The sequence below is a fragment of the Nematolebias whitei genome, chromosome 15, assembly GCF_014905685.2.
Source record: "Nematolebias whitei isolate Nwh7 chromosome 15, NemWhi1, whole genome shotgun sequence".
Taxonomy (NCBI): Eukaryota; Metazoa; Chordata; class Actinopteri; order Cyprinodontiformes; family Rivulidae; genus Nematolebias; species Nematolebias whitei.
The window spans coordinates 19,119,078-19,136,382 of record NC_056512.1 but is presented as its reverse complement, the minus strand read 5'-3'; the positions used below and the strand labels follow the sequence as shown (position 1 = coordinate 19,136,382).

General features: G+C 42.5%; 1 protein-coding gene across 1 annotated transcript in view; it reads right to left on the bottom strand.

Moving 5' to 3' along the window:
• Positions 1-7,579, bottom strand: part of LOC119421492 (myosin-9) — a gene marked incomplete at its 3' end in the record, with an annotated part of 31,117 nt that extends 23,538 nt beyond the window's left edge. The window contains 1 exon segment of the mRNA XM_037688843.1: positions 7,359-7,579.
• Between the last annotated feature and the right edge of the window lie 9,726 nt (positions 7,580-17,305).

Sequence of the window (17,305 nt, the reverse complement as noted above, 5' to 3'; positions counted from 1 at the left end):
TCTAACAATGTCGAGTCAGGTCCTCTGGGCACATTCTTCGTTGTTGAAACGTTTCGTCTTTTATCCAAAAGACTTCTTCAGTCTGAAAAAGTATTTTGGATAAAAGATGAAGCGTTTCAACAAAGAAGAATGTGTCCAAAGGATCAAAATTATCCTCGTTAGGTTCCAATTACTCGTTTGTTTAATGAAGCCCAGCAGTAAAAACGCAATGTACAATGCTCGGAACTGATTTAGAATGAAAAATGGTGCAAATAATGAAAAACAATTACAGATTGCATGACAATAAGTACATCACCGTCACTCAAACTAAAATTCTGTAGAATCCGACACGAACGCCATTAAAATAATATAAAACACTAAAAAGAAATCAGTAAGACCATTCGTTTTCAAACAAGCTTCAAAAGAGGAAGAGGAACCATGAAAAAAATCATGCAGGAAGATGGAGGATGGTTCTAAAAGAGGATCCCAGAGACCTGGTTGTGGTCACAAACAGGAAGTAAAGCAGTAGCCTGGGACTTTTAGAAAAACATTCAGGAACAAGAAAGAAAAAAGGAAAAGGGCAGAGCATCCTCATTACTTGCGTTTAGAGAAGCTTTACCCTTTATAAAACTGAGGCCATCCATCCATTAGACTCCCTCTCATCCTTTCCATCTCAACATTTCTCACTGCAGACGTTGGAACAACTCCTACAGCCTGAGCATGTACAGGAAACCCATAAACCAGCTGCACTGTGTCGACTGGTCCATTGGCAGAACCATCAATAAAACAGAAAGGTCAATAACACAGTGCTCCCATCAGCTGCATCCCATCACAGCACTGGAGCTGAATCTGATCGTCCTTAGTTGACTTCCTGATGCTGTGGTTATTGTTTTGCACCGCTCCCACCCACAACAGCTTAACTTTAGCTGCTTACATTACCCATTCCCACAAATGCTTGTTGAACACGGTTCATAAGGTCCTTCAACTCTTTGGCTTCGTTATTTGATCCAATAAACATTAGTCAAAACTTATTTTGGGCTCAAATGTCAACTCCTTCTCTCCTTCCTCCTGTTCATCTCAAGCTGCGAAGGGTGGGGGCAAGGAGAGGAGAAAGGAAATTACAAACCAAGAAAACTATTTTGCCATTTGTGGAGCTTGTTATGGGAATCCTTTAGGGAGGGAGAAATGTGGCACTTTCTTGAACGAATGCTGAGCAGAAATATGGACTGTTGGGTAAAAACTGGTGAATCTGATCACGTTTTGTGCCTTTAAGCTCAGCACGTTTCACTGGAAGTCCCTCTGGTCCATCACCTACACCTTCCTGCTCATAATGACATAAAGCTTGACTGACAATCAGCTGGTCTCCAGATGTATCAGTTATGACAGCTGATTTACAATATTTATAAAAGATTCAACAATATTTGAGTCAATTTGATTAAGTTCCTTGAATGTTAAAGCAGCAATTTTGACTAAAATGTCTAAATACTGACTTCATAACAAGTGCATTTAAGCCAGTTAGTAAATTTAACTTTGCTACAAGCAGAATGAGAGGTCTTTATCATGTCTCAGGTCTTTTAAACTTTTCTCTAGTCAAAATGAAGCGTTCATGGACATTTATCTACTTTGTTTTATCTCACGCTGAATGTTGCAAAGTAGACGTGCAAACAGTCGTTAAATGTCAAAGAGCAGAGGTATTATCATACAATAGTCATTTTAAAGAACAAATTCTCTGTCTATCATCTAAGTACTTATCTTGTTACAACACTGCATGCACAGCCAAATGATTGTTCAGTCGATAGATACTGGACAGCAATAGTGTGCTTTGACCAGAAGACATCTTGAAGAGTATTGAGGAGATAAATAAGGACCACATAAGCCTTTAAAGGCAGACTGTAAAGGAATGCAGAGGGGAGTCCACATCAACATTTCTGTTTGTCAGCAGTAATTTTTCTTAAAAGGAATGCTGCACAGCCACAACTTTCCTAAAACTAAAAAAAATCTGCTACTGCTGCTAAATCTGCTTTTGCTGGCACTCATATTTCCATACCAACCATTTTATCATCGGGCAGCTTCCTCTGCTTCGGCTTAGTGGGTTGAGGCCCTTTTGGTTTCTTTCCCCCGTATCACTTCTTATCTCGTCTCAGAGCAAACCTTTTAAGTTACTCGGGCAACTCAAAGCTGTTTTGTTTTAATCTTAAACAAACTGTGTTCAGGGTCCTCAGAGCCAGTTTTAAACCATCCGTTGGGCAGCTTGATTTAGATGCACAAGTTAAACGAGTCTACAGTAGGATGGCAGGTTTCAAAGGTTGTTCAAAGATCGAGTTTGAAGCACCAATGGTGAAGAATTTTACAATCTCTGAAGCGTTACCCACAACTTCAGTCACACCGGGTGTGTTGCTCAAAAACAGGTCGAAAATCTAAAACACGCATAAATGCGACCGAGTTAGATAAATGCAATTTGTAAGTTAGACATCTAACCTTAAAGTTTTTGATTAAACTGTAAACTTCCACGATATGAAAATGTTATTACCAGATAGAAATGAATAGAGTGGTTCAACTAATATTACCCCAAAACCTCCACGGACAGCAAAATAGTTTTTGTTCATTTCCTTTCGGCTGCTCCCTTCTTCAGGGGTCACCACATCAAACTAAGTCGCACGAAGACTTGGCAACTGTTTTTACGCTGGATGTCCTTCCTGACTCACAGACCACCGAGCTACCACAGCTCTCTGTTTGGAGCAGAGAGCTGCCATCTAGGGTGCCCGGGGGAGCAGATGGTGGGGGTTAAGGGCCTTGCTCAAGGGCCCAGAGTGGGGCAAATGAGGGTGGAGGTAGGTGTGGGTGATTCACGTATCCCACCCACGTTTTTGATGTTGGTACGGGAGTTGAACCAGTGTTCTTCTGATCACAGGCCCACCCTCTCCAACCTCTGCACCACCACTCCCCCACAGACAGCCAAATAGTGTGTCAGAAATCTCTCTTCAAGCAATAACCTACAATTATTGCTTTAAAACATAAAAAATCATCTAACAGGCATGTGCAGTCATCAGCAGGGCATGGTCAAGGTTCATCATTCGAGATCAGAAATCTCAACGAGTCTTTTCTGTTTGCAGGCTGAGCCTGATAGTCATTTCCTGGTATTGTTTGACTGTATTCAAGCTTTACAGGTGCTGCTGTGTGGAGGAGAAATGAGGAAAGGTTTGGGTGGGGAAAACATTTCAGAGGAAAAGGAGGTGGGTGGGAGGCTTTGACGTGGAGTGGGAACAGAGGTCAACAAGAGACTAAAGAGACCTAGGTTTGTGTTATAGTTACAAATGGGTATGAATCTCAAGCCCCCAGTATACTGCCGCGTACATCCATACGCAGGGGTACGCACGTACGTACGCAGAGGTACGAGCGTACCCCCCAGGGCATGTCCGTGCAAAGCTCACATTTTTATGACCGCATACACGTAGTCGCACAATAAACTTCCCAGCGACGGACTGTTTTGTATGCGACACCAATGTATTAAATTCCCCTTCTTCATCCCTGATCTGGCCTTTTCTTTTGATTTTTTGCCAAGAGGCAGTGATCTCTTCCTCCTCCGTTGATGCCATGACTGAAATGGTGAGAAATGGAGGAATTTGTCACGAGCAAATTAAACTCAGATCCAGCGTGGCTGCGGGAGGGTCTGGAGATTTCCTGGTGGGCTGGTCTGATGTGTGGGCTGTAGAGCCAGCGCTCTGTTTTTTTAATTTTTTAGATCTTTTTATTAACAACATATAAACACAGAACACCGCGGAGGCGAGGCTGCCAGCGCTCGCTTTATTTCCCCTTTTTCCGACCTGTCAATCAATCCAGTAGGCGTGTCAGTAAATGACCAATCCGCGACCTCAATTTGTCCCGAAGGTAAACGCCCCTTGTCTGTGAAGCTGCTCTGCAGCTGCTCAGGGTGTACGCTGGAGTATCATGTCTGAACCCTCTGCGTACAGTACACGTGTACGTACGCGTGAACGGATATACGCGGCAGTATACTGGAGCCTTAAGTTGACATCAACTGACACACCGCAAAGGATTGTGGGTATTTAGCCAACGCAGATGATTTGGATGCAGTTGCAAGAAGCTGACGCCGAGCCATGGGAGATGATTTTGATTGCCAACTGGTTGAAGTTGGCACACATCGAGAAGTGTCGCAAAAAAACAACCTTATATTTGCACAAGTACTTCATTGAGATTTAGACATAAAGAAGCACACAGTCTAGTGTATCCCTACCATTATTCAAGGCAGGCACCCTGACCCCACCTACCAAATCACTCCTCCCACCTCCATCTCCACCACTTCTGGATGGGGAGATTTTAGCAGCTCAGTTCAGACTCCAAGACGCGAGCAATACAAACGTAGCCCCCCACCCCCCCAGACCAGTCGAGAACTGAATGCACCAACGTAGCGCTAAGCTAACAAATCCCTCCGTGCATTACTGAGACGCAACACTGCTTCTCTCCGACCCCCACCACTGCGACAATGTGCTATGGCACGAGTGCCCTCCCAAGGCAAGTAACCTAGGGGAAACATACTGTGTTCACATCTTTCAATCTACCGTAACTTAGCATTTGTACTTTGGATTCTACAAAGAAATTTCTCGGCTAAGAAAATATCCATGTGAACCAATAGTAAAAAAACAATAAGAAAGGTGCATTCCTTGAAGGAAGCTTTGCACGCCAAACATTTAAACAAATATCTTGTGCAATCTGTTAACACAGAGTATGTGTTGAGGATGACAAGACAATCCCCGCAGACTTTAGCTCATTGTCTGTAAAACTGACAGAGTTGGTCATTTTTCTGATTGCTTAAGTTGATCTGATGTGGTGGCCCTCTTGAGTAGGGTTGTAAATCAGCCATCTACTCATTACTGAGAATTTTGTTGAAATCCATCCAGTAGTTCGTGAGCTATTTTGATAATAGGCACACAGTCAATTAATTACATGACCTCATGTTGCAATAAACTGTGGGCGATTTAGGGCTGTAAAAAGAAGGATAAAACACACAAAGCAGTGCATTCAAGTGCACCAATCAAGAATGAGCATTTTCTTGTGTTTATAACCTCATACCATTTGTATCTAGTAGCAGGATGATCTGAGATAAAGAGATTACCAAACAACAAAGACAGTCGCATTAAAAACTTCATAACAGCAAACAACTAAAGGTTGCAATGCAACAAACGATGTCACACGGCCATTAAATCCCACCAAACATCCACAGACTTGTTTAGACAGCAACATCACGAGAACTGAACGTCCTTACATCCCAGCTCCTTGTTCATATTATAAAAATGTCTGTATTTAATTTGTCTAGCCCATAGTACAATACTATCCCGAGGGGCAAACTTGTGTACGGACATTACTGACACACAAATGATGGAATGCAATAATCTGTGCAGGGGGGTGGGAGCTCCCCAGCCACACTAAAACTGGCAATAAGTGAGGAGAACTGGCCCCCAGAGGAATGATTTCACAATGCAATGTCATGACTTGATTTAACTAAATGACTCGACGCAACAACAGGAAGTGACGCATGCCCGTCACCCGGTGTGACTTTTTAAGGCAAGACGACGACAAGAGCACAACTTGAAAACATCAGAAATATGAACCTAATAAGTTATACAAGCATATTTTAGAGGTTAACTTGTACATTTTGTGTGCAACTACCATGTCAGGGTATCAAAGCATCAACTCTTTCTGTGATTTTACAGCTTCTTGGCAGAACACAGCTGACCTGAAATGAATGGTTCTGATTAAACTCGAGAACAACGCAGCGCTCTGCTCACCCCGTAAAGAAGAGCTGCAGGTTTGAGGTAAATTTTAAAGACTTAAACCCGTTTGGATGCTTGGTCACCTTAACGCAGAGTTCACGCATTTTTCTGTGTCCTCCTTTTCGTTCAAATATTAAGCCTCACCACGTGCAATAGCCATACATACACACGGGGAGTGAAAGTGTTGGCAAACACGAATGGCGTGCCAACAAACATTAATTGTACTGACAAAGCACAACCCTTATTAGATGGGACATGACACGGCATGATGAAACCTGATGAGAATGTGACGGATATATGGTGAGCTGTAAATAGTGTGTGTGATCCCTTTTATTCAAATTAGGTTAATTGAAAAACAACACACAAGCTCCATCACTCAGCACTGGTAGAACCATCTAAAGGCCCTAAGTTTGAGAGTTTATAAGTCAGATATGGGAAACTGTGGTTTGTGTTAATGGGTAACAAAATCTAAATGTGCTTGACCCGATACCAAGCCCAACAATTTTACGCCACAATAAACTTGTGCTGCCAAGTTGATCATTTATTATATTAAGGTGCACTGCAATTAGATCACAACTGTTGCCTTTTATCCATGCTAATCTCACCGCCTACAAATCCTAGTCCATTAATGAAACTCATTGATACTGCCCACCACAAAGCCCAAGCTTTTTCTGTAAATTAATCTTCATCTTAACTTTATGTTTTGTACAAAAGGTTTCTGGTGCTGCACACACCTCCACCTGGGAACACTGAAATACCACATACTTGTTGGGGTTTTTTGCAGAAGAGGCAAGAGATCTCCAAATAGACAAAGTTAAAATGAAAGCTTTATAGATAACATAATTGGAAAATTGTGTTTGTAGTGCTAAAGCATTAATGTACAGCCTATAAAAATGTTGACATCCTGGTCATCTTCTTTATATCCTAAGAACAGCACTGATTGAGCTCGTCTGTAATGAAGTCCCAGCCAACAGGCATGTCTGGCTCATACAGGGAGAAGCTGTCATTTTAGTCTTCTGTCAGCAGGACTATAAAGTAAGACTAAATAAAGATGCAGATAACCCGGTTTAGTGAAGTTGGAGCTCGGGTTAAGTCGGTAAAGCTTTGACGTGACGCCGCCAGTCAGACATGATGTTACCGACCGCACACCGCGACAGAACAAAACGGTTCCACCGCAAACTAAAGCAAACACGACCTCAACCGAGCCGGTGTTCAAACCGACACATTTCGTCTTTGTTCCCCGTCCACCTGAGCTCAAACTGCGGGCCCGGCCTTTCCAACTCATTCAAGCGACTCACTTCCTGTCTCCACCGTTAAGTTTTTTTTTAGCTCGGTTGCTACTTCGCTACGTTAGACCGCTTAAACTAGCCCGCGCCTTACACTATAAACCCGAGATATATGTATTTGACTGCGGTTTAGTTGCACAAATAACGACCCGAGCTAAATCTGTGACGGAGGTCCAACTCCACCCAGCTCGGTTTGAAGTTGCAGCAGTCAACCGTGCTTCCTGGTTCGCTGCACTTGCTGCTGAATGGGCTGTAAAAGTGTGCTCGGCTAGCACAAAGTGCTAGCTGGACGTGCTAACGTTACCTGCGTTTGGCTGCTGGTCGCCTTTCAGACAGATATCAACAACCGGAGGGCACAGTCAGCGTCGCCGTGAGTCAAACTTCTTCTCCCGTCGAAAGCAGCTTCGCAGAGAGTTCAGACTAAACTACACCGCTCGCTTCCTCCCTCTTCTCAGTCAGTCACTCTCTTTTTTTTTCCTCTTCCTTCTAGCCCTCCCTCTTCCACTGGCTCGTCTTAATTTCACTCGTGTACCGCCCCAAGCTGAAGCCGGGGTGCGGTTCAGGACGGGGCGGATACTAGCCTGCGTGTAGCTGCCCCGCTGACCAATCATTGCCGCGCTTTTATAAACCACACACTTTGGACCAATCACGCTCCGAGGAAGGCGGGCAGAGGCAGATGATTGACAGCAGCATTGCAAGGCGAACAGCACAGGGAAAAAGCTGAAAACTGAAGAGTTGAGAGGCGGGTGGAGAGGGGATGCCGATTAACTAGAGTTTAATGAGCGTGGTATGTGCATGCTAAGGATTTTTATGACCATATAAGTACCAGTCAGTCCCAGGGTCTCCCTTCAAGGTTCAGTTTGACCACTGCTGGCTGTGAAAAAAAACAGTAGCAGTGAAGTTTCCAGCTGTTTTGTACCATTTCTTCTGTGAGGCTGCCAAAGATCAGACTGATCCCACGCATAGTGCTTAAGCCTGAGCTATTACATACTGCTGTTCTGATCAGTAGAGTGTTTACATGGAGTCAGGCTGTCATCAGAGGGTCAAATCAGTATTTTCTTTAACTTGAGTAAAATCTCTTGCAGTGGTTTTAACCATGTCTGCTCCAATAAACAGTGTACAGAGTAGTAACGTGTGTTTATCCCTTAGTGGGTAAATTCAAACGCAGGACAGATAAAGAATTATTCTATTCTATGCACATTCATAGGTGGTATAATACCTCTTTTTGATTTAAGGGGGAGGTAGCTTTATGGTTTATAGCTGGGGGTCAAAGGTCACCAGACGATGAGCCGGTATCTGTTCTGGAGAAACCGCTCATGACCGTGAAACGTGTCACAGTTCGAGTTAAACAAACAGAGATGATATCTCTGTAATAAAAATGAACTCATCCCACCCTATTTGCCTTTTGATAATAAAATGAGGGAAAAGTTATGAACAATTATTATCTTACCTGTTGCAGATAGCTCTTTAGATTGTCCCAGAAAAACTGAGTTATTTGCCACCTTTAGCTCATCAGTATAGTTCAGAAGTGCTACTGCTGTGGCTATTTGCCCTTGCAAATAACCATAAGATGGCATGTGAATAATCATGTAACGCAAAATTGATGATGGTGTAAAGATTTAGAGAATAATATCTGCATGGACAATTTATAAGAATGTTTAAGCTGTTTCAAAATGACAGAAATCCACTTTGGTTTCAGCTGCCTTCAAACTCACCTGTAGCTTATCAAACCTGTCAGACTCAAACTATTTCTCCAGACTGAATTCAATCAAATAGCTGTTTACAACAGGTAAGATATTAACAGTTCATAATTTTTCTCACCAAACCCAACTTCAAAATGGCTAAACAAGGTGGACAAGCTGACACACCTCCATAGCTTTTGAATATTACAATAATCCAGAGTGGGATGAATTCCACAACTCGATGTTTTTGTGCAGCACAGCTATGTGATGAACTGTGAACAGTGAAACCAGTGAGAGTACGTTCGTGACCAGACTTGTCAACAATGCCTGAGAACCGCTGCAGGTGATGATCTAACTGATGTAACGGGGAAAACTGTCCAAATCAATCCAGACACTTCTTTTCTTTTGCTCTACCTAAAGGAATGTCTCGTTGTGGAAGATAATTAACAGCAATAAGTGAGAGTGAGAGAGCTGAAATTGATTTCTAAGAGATATCGTGAAAGGGGGCGGCACGGTGGTTCAGATAGTAGAGCTGCCGTCTCTCAACGAGAAGGTCACCAGATAGAATCCCAGCTGGAGGCCTTTCTGGGTGGAGTTTGCATGTTCTCTCCGTGCATGTGTGGGTTTTCTCCAGGTACTCCAGTTTCCTCTCACAGACCAAAAACATGCATGTTAGACTGATTGGTAACTCTAAATTGTCTCTGGCTGTGAATGAGAGAGTGAATGGTTGTCTTGTTTGTCTCTATGTGTCCATGTGATGGACTAGAGACCTGTCCAGGGTGTCCCCTGACTATCACACAGTGACTGTTAAGAATGGGCAGCAGTGACCCCCGTGACCCGAAAAGGAAGAAGTGGGTAAAGATGGATGGATGGATATTTTGAATGGCAGATAAAAAGTATTTTGTCTGTTGTGAAAAAGGAGAGGTGATGTTAGAAACTGATGATGTAATCATAAAAGCTTTGCAGCGACTGTGAGACAAAGTTCACAAGGAAGAGAGGAGCGTTTCAGTATGAACCTGATTTCTCCATTTGGGCTTCAGATTAGACGTTTGCTGATTAGCAATAATGGCACAGAGCCAACAAGCATGTCTAAACCAGCAGGAAGGCATCAGCAATGGAGCATTAATATTTTTCTTTTTTCTGAGCGAAGGCTGAAAATCTGTGTTTTTGAAAATCAGCAACACAAAATATTTCAGTGTAGCATCTACCAGGTTTTTTTATTTGTATTTTTTACAAAAACAAATAAATAAAACAATTCAAAAAAATTTAAAAAACACAAGTTTAGAGTTTTGTAACACTTTTACTCAATGCGTCATGAAACTCCTAAAAGACAAATGTGCAAAAGAAAAGATGAGGCTGGAATAACTTAATAAAAGTAACATGACTATAGATTTTATCAACATGATAACCTGTTTCACTAAACAATAACATGTTTTGAAAGCAATAAAAAGAGCATCTGAAATAGGCTCAAACAAAAAAGTTATAATCTACTTACTAAAACACACAGAAATATGTAAAGTAAATGAACAAATGTAAACTAAAGACGATGCTGAATGACTGCTGAAATTTGCTGAAGATGCTGAAAAAAGTTGTTCTAATGAGACATAGCACTAGGAAGTCCATTTATTCTTTAATTCCTAGGGGGAAATTGACAGGGTGCACAGAAACTAAAGTGCTATTACTGTGGGGATTCTTCCTGAGTGTCAGTGTGGCACTAATAACCACCAGATACTGCCCATGAGCTCCTGGGTACTTAAGGCTGTGTGGAACCACAATTCAACGCTGGAACGTTGTTACCCCAACGATCCAGAGCTTTAGAGAAAGAGATTCTTATGAGAGTAAACATAACCTTGTATTTTTCTTTGTGGTAGCTCTAAAGCTCTAGTCCTTGGTCCTTGGGCCTCCTCCTTCTTCTTTAGGGGCGGCTGTGGATGAGTGGTTAGAGCAGTCGTCCTCCAATGCAAGAGTTAGGGGTTCAATTCCACGAACAGTCACATGCCAAGTGTCCCTGGGCAAGACACTGAACCCCTCATTGCCTCCGATGTGTGTCCCATCAGTGCATGAATGTGATAAAGCTCTGATTAGTCTTTGTATAGATCTAGTAGAGTGATGTATGAATGGGTAAATGAGGACACAGATTGTGTTGTAAAGAGCTGTGAGTGTCTTAATAAGATAGAAAGATGCAGTATAAGTACAGTGCATTTACCATTCTGTTGGGTGTCTGGTCTCCTTGTGCCTCCCAGTGTTTACCGTAAATCAGGAACCCTCATGGATTTCCATCCTGGAACCTTCATCTGCAAACTCTAACCAAACCACTAAATGTCAAACACGCAGCCTCTTCACCCACTTACCTGTCCACCGTCTTCTGGATCCTGGAACTATGCACCCTACTCTACGAACCTGCAAACAACATCGTAAGACACATTATCTAAGCTCTAATAAATCAGCATTCATGCTAAAGGACAATACTCACCTCCTCATGTCTCCAGATCCTCTCAGATCCCCTGATGACCTACCCTTTGTAAATACCGTAAATCCTTTTTCTTTTACTTGAGGAAAACCAACTCCTCTTGGTTTACAAATGATAGCTATGACAATTGCTCCTGCTACAGTTTAGCCTCACCAACACAACAAAATCCTGTGCAAAAACTACTAATAATTGATGATGTAAAGGTTTAAGTAGGGGTGTTTGTGTAAACCACTGAGGGCATTCAAATAGCTATCTACAACAGGTAAGATGTTAACTGTCCATCATTTCCCCACCTCTTTGATGAGCTGAATAAAACTGACATAACCTGAAATTTCTCTGGTCCATATTGTTAACAAATACTAAATGCTCATCAGCTTCAGGCACATGAAACATTTAAGAACAGCTTTTTAAAACCAACCCGAGGTGAAAATCACTGCAAGACGAAACACCTCTTGATGGCCGCCTGTGGTTTTAAATTAAATGCCAGTTTCAGTGAAAACATGTACGAGTCTTGGATTTAAAGGAACGAGTCGCGCCAGAAGTTGGGCTCAGACAAACAAAAGCTTGACCCTCCGTTTTGCTTTGTCTTCTCGTTGCCAGATAACAAACAGGAAAAACAAGATCTGACACAAACCGTGCAATATCCACACATTGAGCTCAACACAATAACAGACACAAAGTGGCTGCTGTTTACCCTCAGGAGTTGCCTTAAATTACAGGGAATTCGCTGGCAAATTCCATGGATTCCACTTTCAGTACAAAGAGTGAATCCTGCTCGCTGAGGGTGTCGGTAACAGAGGAATGTGTCCGAGTGTTTTCCTATACATTCAGCCGCTCCATGTATGGAGCCAAGCTGATGACTTCAGAGTGCCTGCCTGGAAAAATCAATAACCCCTGCTTCCTGCCCCGGAATGGGCAAGAAGCAGACACAATATCAGCCGAAGGGTCAAAGGTTACTTGTTTTGTGAGTGGGACCAAATGCTTAAAAAAAGATCAAGAAAACAGGGTGGGAAATATCAAGTATTGAAGACAATCTGTCAAAATAACGTTTGCAAAGTATTTCACTGAAAAGTGACTAAACAAACAAGCGTGCACCAGAAAGAGGCGCGGGGTTAAACGAAGGCATGAATGACCAAATATGGAGTCTTCTGATGTCACTACGCCCCTCCCTCCTCTTCCTGTCTGCTTCTTTCTTTTCCTCCTTAGGTTGGTTATAACAGCAGCAGGGTGTGTCTGTAATTCAGGGTGTGTAAAGTCGTTATATCATGCACTCAGAAAGAAAGGAACCCATTCAGTGACGAGCACGCTGCACTAAATCACCCGCCACCTTCGCTGCTTGAGTTTTCTGTGTGTGTGTTCATGCATGACTGTTTCAGTGAGAATGGTCATGTGTCTGCATGCGTGGAGCTCGGATTCGTGTTGAGTCTGAGAGTAAACGGGCTGACCCAGAACCTGCAGCTGCAGCGTCTAACCTCACATTTATTTGTCATGTTTTCGGACTTCGTCCAAAACTCTTTTTATAGCTCACAAGGGCAAAGAGTTGGTTTTCTTTTCAAAGGCCAGACGCGTTGGGAAAAAGAGGGGGAAGTAATTATTTGATCTGGTGCCGATTTTTAGGTTTACTCACATAGAAATGAACAACCTTTATTGTTCCCGTCGTGGAGCGAAAAGGGGGAATTGGAAATGCCCACAGTCCGTCCATTTGACCGTCCGTGCATGTTGTGAGCATATCTTGAAAGATAAGTGAGGTACCAACTTCCATTTTGGTGTGTGGCTACATCTAAGTGCTACAAAGGTTCCTTTAGAAATTTACATTTTCTTCTTCTTCTTTCAGCTGCTCTGTTCTTCAGGGGTCACCACAGCGAACCAACTCGCACAAAGACTTAGCAATTGTATTTACATCGGATGCCCTTCCTGACGCAACCACAGACTATAAAGCTACCACAGCCCTCTGTGTGGAGCAGAGAGTTGCTATCTAGGGCACCCGAGGGAGCAGAGGGTGGGGGTTAAGGGCCTTCTTCAAGGGCCCAGAGTGGGGCAAATGAGGGTGGAGGCAAGTGTGGGTGTTTCACCTTTTCCCACCCCCATTTTGATGTTGTCGGCCCAGGGAGTCAAACTGGCAACCTTCTGATCACAGGCCCGTCTTCTCTAACCTTTGCGCCACCACTCCCCCTCTACTCTTTCAAAAACTGGGTCACCACCTCAGAACCAAGATGGCTGCCACCATATATACAGTATGTATATGTGTTAAACTTGTGAGCTGGTTAACTTGAAAAATGTGCGATATGCCGGCATCCATTGCGGTGTGTGACTACATCTAGGTGCAAGAAAAGTCTTTATTGAAAATTGGGTTGCCATATTAAAATCCAAGATGGCCACTGCCGTATATATTTATGTAAACCAGTCATCCTATCATTTAAGCAAACCTTGCTTTCTAATTTTAATATTGCTTAAAAGTATATTTTCTTTAAACGATTGGGGTGGCCCATAGGGAGGCCAAAGAAAAATATACAGTGGCCAAGACCACCATTGGCCACCCCTTAGCTCCACCATTGTGCTTAGCTCCGTCACTGCCTTGGACAAGCAAAAAAATAAAACAAAATAAATAAATAAAACTACCTCTCTTCTTATTCATGGTGTAACATTCCTGTTCAATTCCAGTCCAGAAAAACACTCTACAAAAAACTACCAACATTCACTATTCAAATCCCTCAGTGATGAGGGACATCAGTGTATCGATTGTTTCTTGCGGTTGTTTCATTATAGTAGAGATAAAGCAAATATTTACTAAAAATAAATAAATTCTTCCCTTAGCCAGAACACTGAAAATGGGTCATGGATAAGGTGTCCTGCAAGACAATGGTCCAAATTTCCTGCCAAGGAAACAAAGGAGGTGCTAATGAAGAAGCCCGTTAAAGCAGTGGAAGTCTCCAGACCTCAATCTTAAGGTCCAACTGGGCTGCAGCTGTTGAAGGCTAGTGGGCCATTGGTTTGTGGCAGGGAGTCTTCAAAATGTCCTGAAACATTTGTGGAGGTGAGTCTGAGAGGCTCACAGTCTTTTCACGTGTATTTTAAATTTGTTCAAAAAGTTTGTGTCAAAATTTCTCTCTACATAGTGGCAGAGTTGTTGCAGGCGTCTGAAAATCTTCTCACAGCCATTTTAATTTTGTTATGGGCGTCTCCAATACAGCTCAAGACTACTGAGACTCTGACAGACAACATTCAGTGTCCAGGTCTAAAAAAATATACTGACGAGAATTTAGCAATGTATTTTTACAAAGTGGTCCAAATCAGCCCATGTTCATTTCAAAAGTGTACTAGAGTAGATTAAGCTGCAAAGAAATAACATTTAAAAAAAGCGGGCAGAGGAGAGTACAATGTAGACGGAGGCTGAATGACGTTATTTCTGGTTCTAGAATTGCGCCGCTCAAGGTGGCTGCACGTTGGAGCAGCTCTGTTACTTTCATTCGAGGATTTTGCTTTTGAAAACTTTATTTCCTCTTTTTTCTGGATGTTAATGGCTTTTTTTTTTGGATGATTACTTCCTCTGGTATTGGATACTGTGCAGCTGGAAGGATTTTTACTGAAACCTTTTTACGTTTGGACATTTGTTAATATGCGTAACCATGACAACAAGGTGTTTTTTACAATCCGGAGCAGCTGATTAACATCTCAAAGCTCATATATTACCTCAAATTCAGCCCCAAATCCCAAATGAGTTGTAAAGGAGGTGACGGAGATGCATCTCCGTCTGCCTGGCGGAGGTGCTCGAGTGACTGACTGCTGAGATCCTTGGAGCTGGCAAGAAACGTGGCTCACGACAACAAGAAGACCAGGCTCATGCCCCAACACCTGCAGTTGGCTGTCTGCAATGATGAGGAGCTCAACAAGCTGCTGAGAGGAGTGACCATCGCTCAGGGAGGAGTTCTGCTCAACATTCAAGTGGTCCTGCTGCCCAGGAGAACTGAGAGGCCCCTGGGTCCAGGTGGACAGATCGGCATCTGTGGCCAGATTCTTCAGATCTGCTGAGGGACAGACTGCTGTGCCTACATCCATCAACATATATAGCAACTCTTAATGAAACCAGGCTGATGAGCTACAACAACAGTTAATTTCCATTTGGGATTAATAAAGTACATTTGAATTGAATTGAATTATGCTTAAAGTCAAGAATTGAATTTTGTGCACATAAAAATTGGCCGTGATTGTCAAAATGTTGCTGCTCAAAGCGTGGCCGCATGGCTCGCTGGTCGCTTGGTTGGAAACACTCATAATTCACGGGGACAGATTCTGCATCATTTTTAGATAAGATGTTTCTAATTTTAGTGATATCACGCAGGTGGAAGAAGGCAGTTCTAGTAACGTTTTCAATGTGGGGGATAAAAGACATGTCCTGATCAAAAATAACACCAAGATTTTTAACATTAGAGCTGGAGGCCCAATTAATGCTATCCAAGGAGGGAGAAAGACTGAAAAATGTATTCCTACTAAGATGCTCAAGTCCAAAAACTAAAACCTCAGTTTTGTCTGTGTTCAAAAGCAGAAAATTTAGGGTCATCCAGGTTTTTATGTCTTTAAGACATGCTTGTAGTCTGAGTAGCTGATTGGATTCATTGGGTTTCATGGACAAATATAACTGTATCATCAGCATAACAATGAACATTTATCCCATGCTGTTTAATAGCATTACCTAATGGAAGCATATACAAGGTAAAGAGTATTAGTCCAAGCACTGAACCTTGAGGAACTCCATGACTAACTTTGGTGTATGAAGAAGATTCGTCATTTACATTTACAAATTTGAATCTTTCAGATAAAATCTATCAGCCTAACACCAAGGAAAAGTCTGCATCTCCTCATAGTACCCTGGTGTTGCTATTTTAATGGATGTATTATATATATTAAAAATAAAATTTTAAAAACTGATTCTGGGGTTTTAAAAAGGTTTAATTCTCCTAAAGGAGACGCTCTTGGCTTGACGTCTCTCTCTAGCCAATCAATGGCCTGCGTTCTGCTGATGTCGTTTCTTCAGCCCAACTCCCTTGGAACCTCAGCCGAGTAGGTCCCAAGAGCCGAACTACATGTGGGTGGGACCACCTAATGGAAAGACTGAATCTGCTCCGAGTCGACCTGGGACAACATAAAAATGTCTCCAGCAGTCACAGCCCAGTGAAATACCTGCTCAAGCGGTATAAGGAAGAAGTGAAGTGTGAATCAACATGTGTTTGTTTGGTGCAGGTTACTACCTCTCTAAAGAAACAAAGATCTGAGTTGATCTGTAATGTCTGATTAGTCTCAGCACACCCTGAGAATAAACCTATTTTCTCACACTTTTCATGCAATTTTGAGTCCTGGGGAGTTTCTGTAAAAAGTAGACCAAAGTTGGAACCAGAGTGTCTCATGTTGCTTTCATCTTATCTGTCTGTTCCTTAATAATCAGCACACAGGAAGCATTGATAAGACATGTTGACTCACAGAACTGAGGAATGTGAATGAAAGGAAAAACAAGCACGGCCTTTCCTCCTTTAAGACTCGTCTGTCACCTGGACACACTCAACATCCTTAACACGTCCTGAGTCAATGTGATGTAAGGCGCGTGTGTCTCAAGAAGAAGATGGAGAGTGAAGGGAGCAGCAACAATGGCTGCCTTTGTCTTGTTGTTTGGAACGGAGCAAACACTCCAACAAGATGATGGGCATGTGTGTGTTTATAATACAAATGCAGACATGTGTTTACTGTCAACACACAATCCTGTCAGGTTGTTCCAGATCTGGTTGCTGCTCCAGATCTGGTCTTGTTCATGATCACAAATCACATTTTTGACTCAGGGACAGGAAATGTCATGTCAAAATGAATATCCCACATTGCCTTTAATGTCAGAGTTTTAAACTAAGATCATCCTGTGATGAAAAGGTACGGAGCTAAAACTGTTTTAGTCAAAGCTTGTAAAGGATATCCTGGTTCATGATCAATAATCCAGGTAGGAAAATTCAATCAAGTTAAGTCAGGTCCTCTGGATGGTTCCTTTTTGTTGAAATGTTTTGTCTTTCATCCAGAAGTCTTCATCAGGTTGACCCACTATGCGAAGGTGCTATTTAT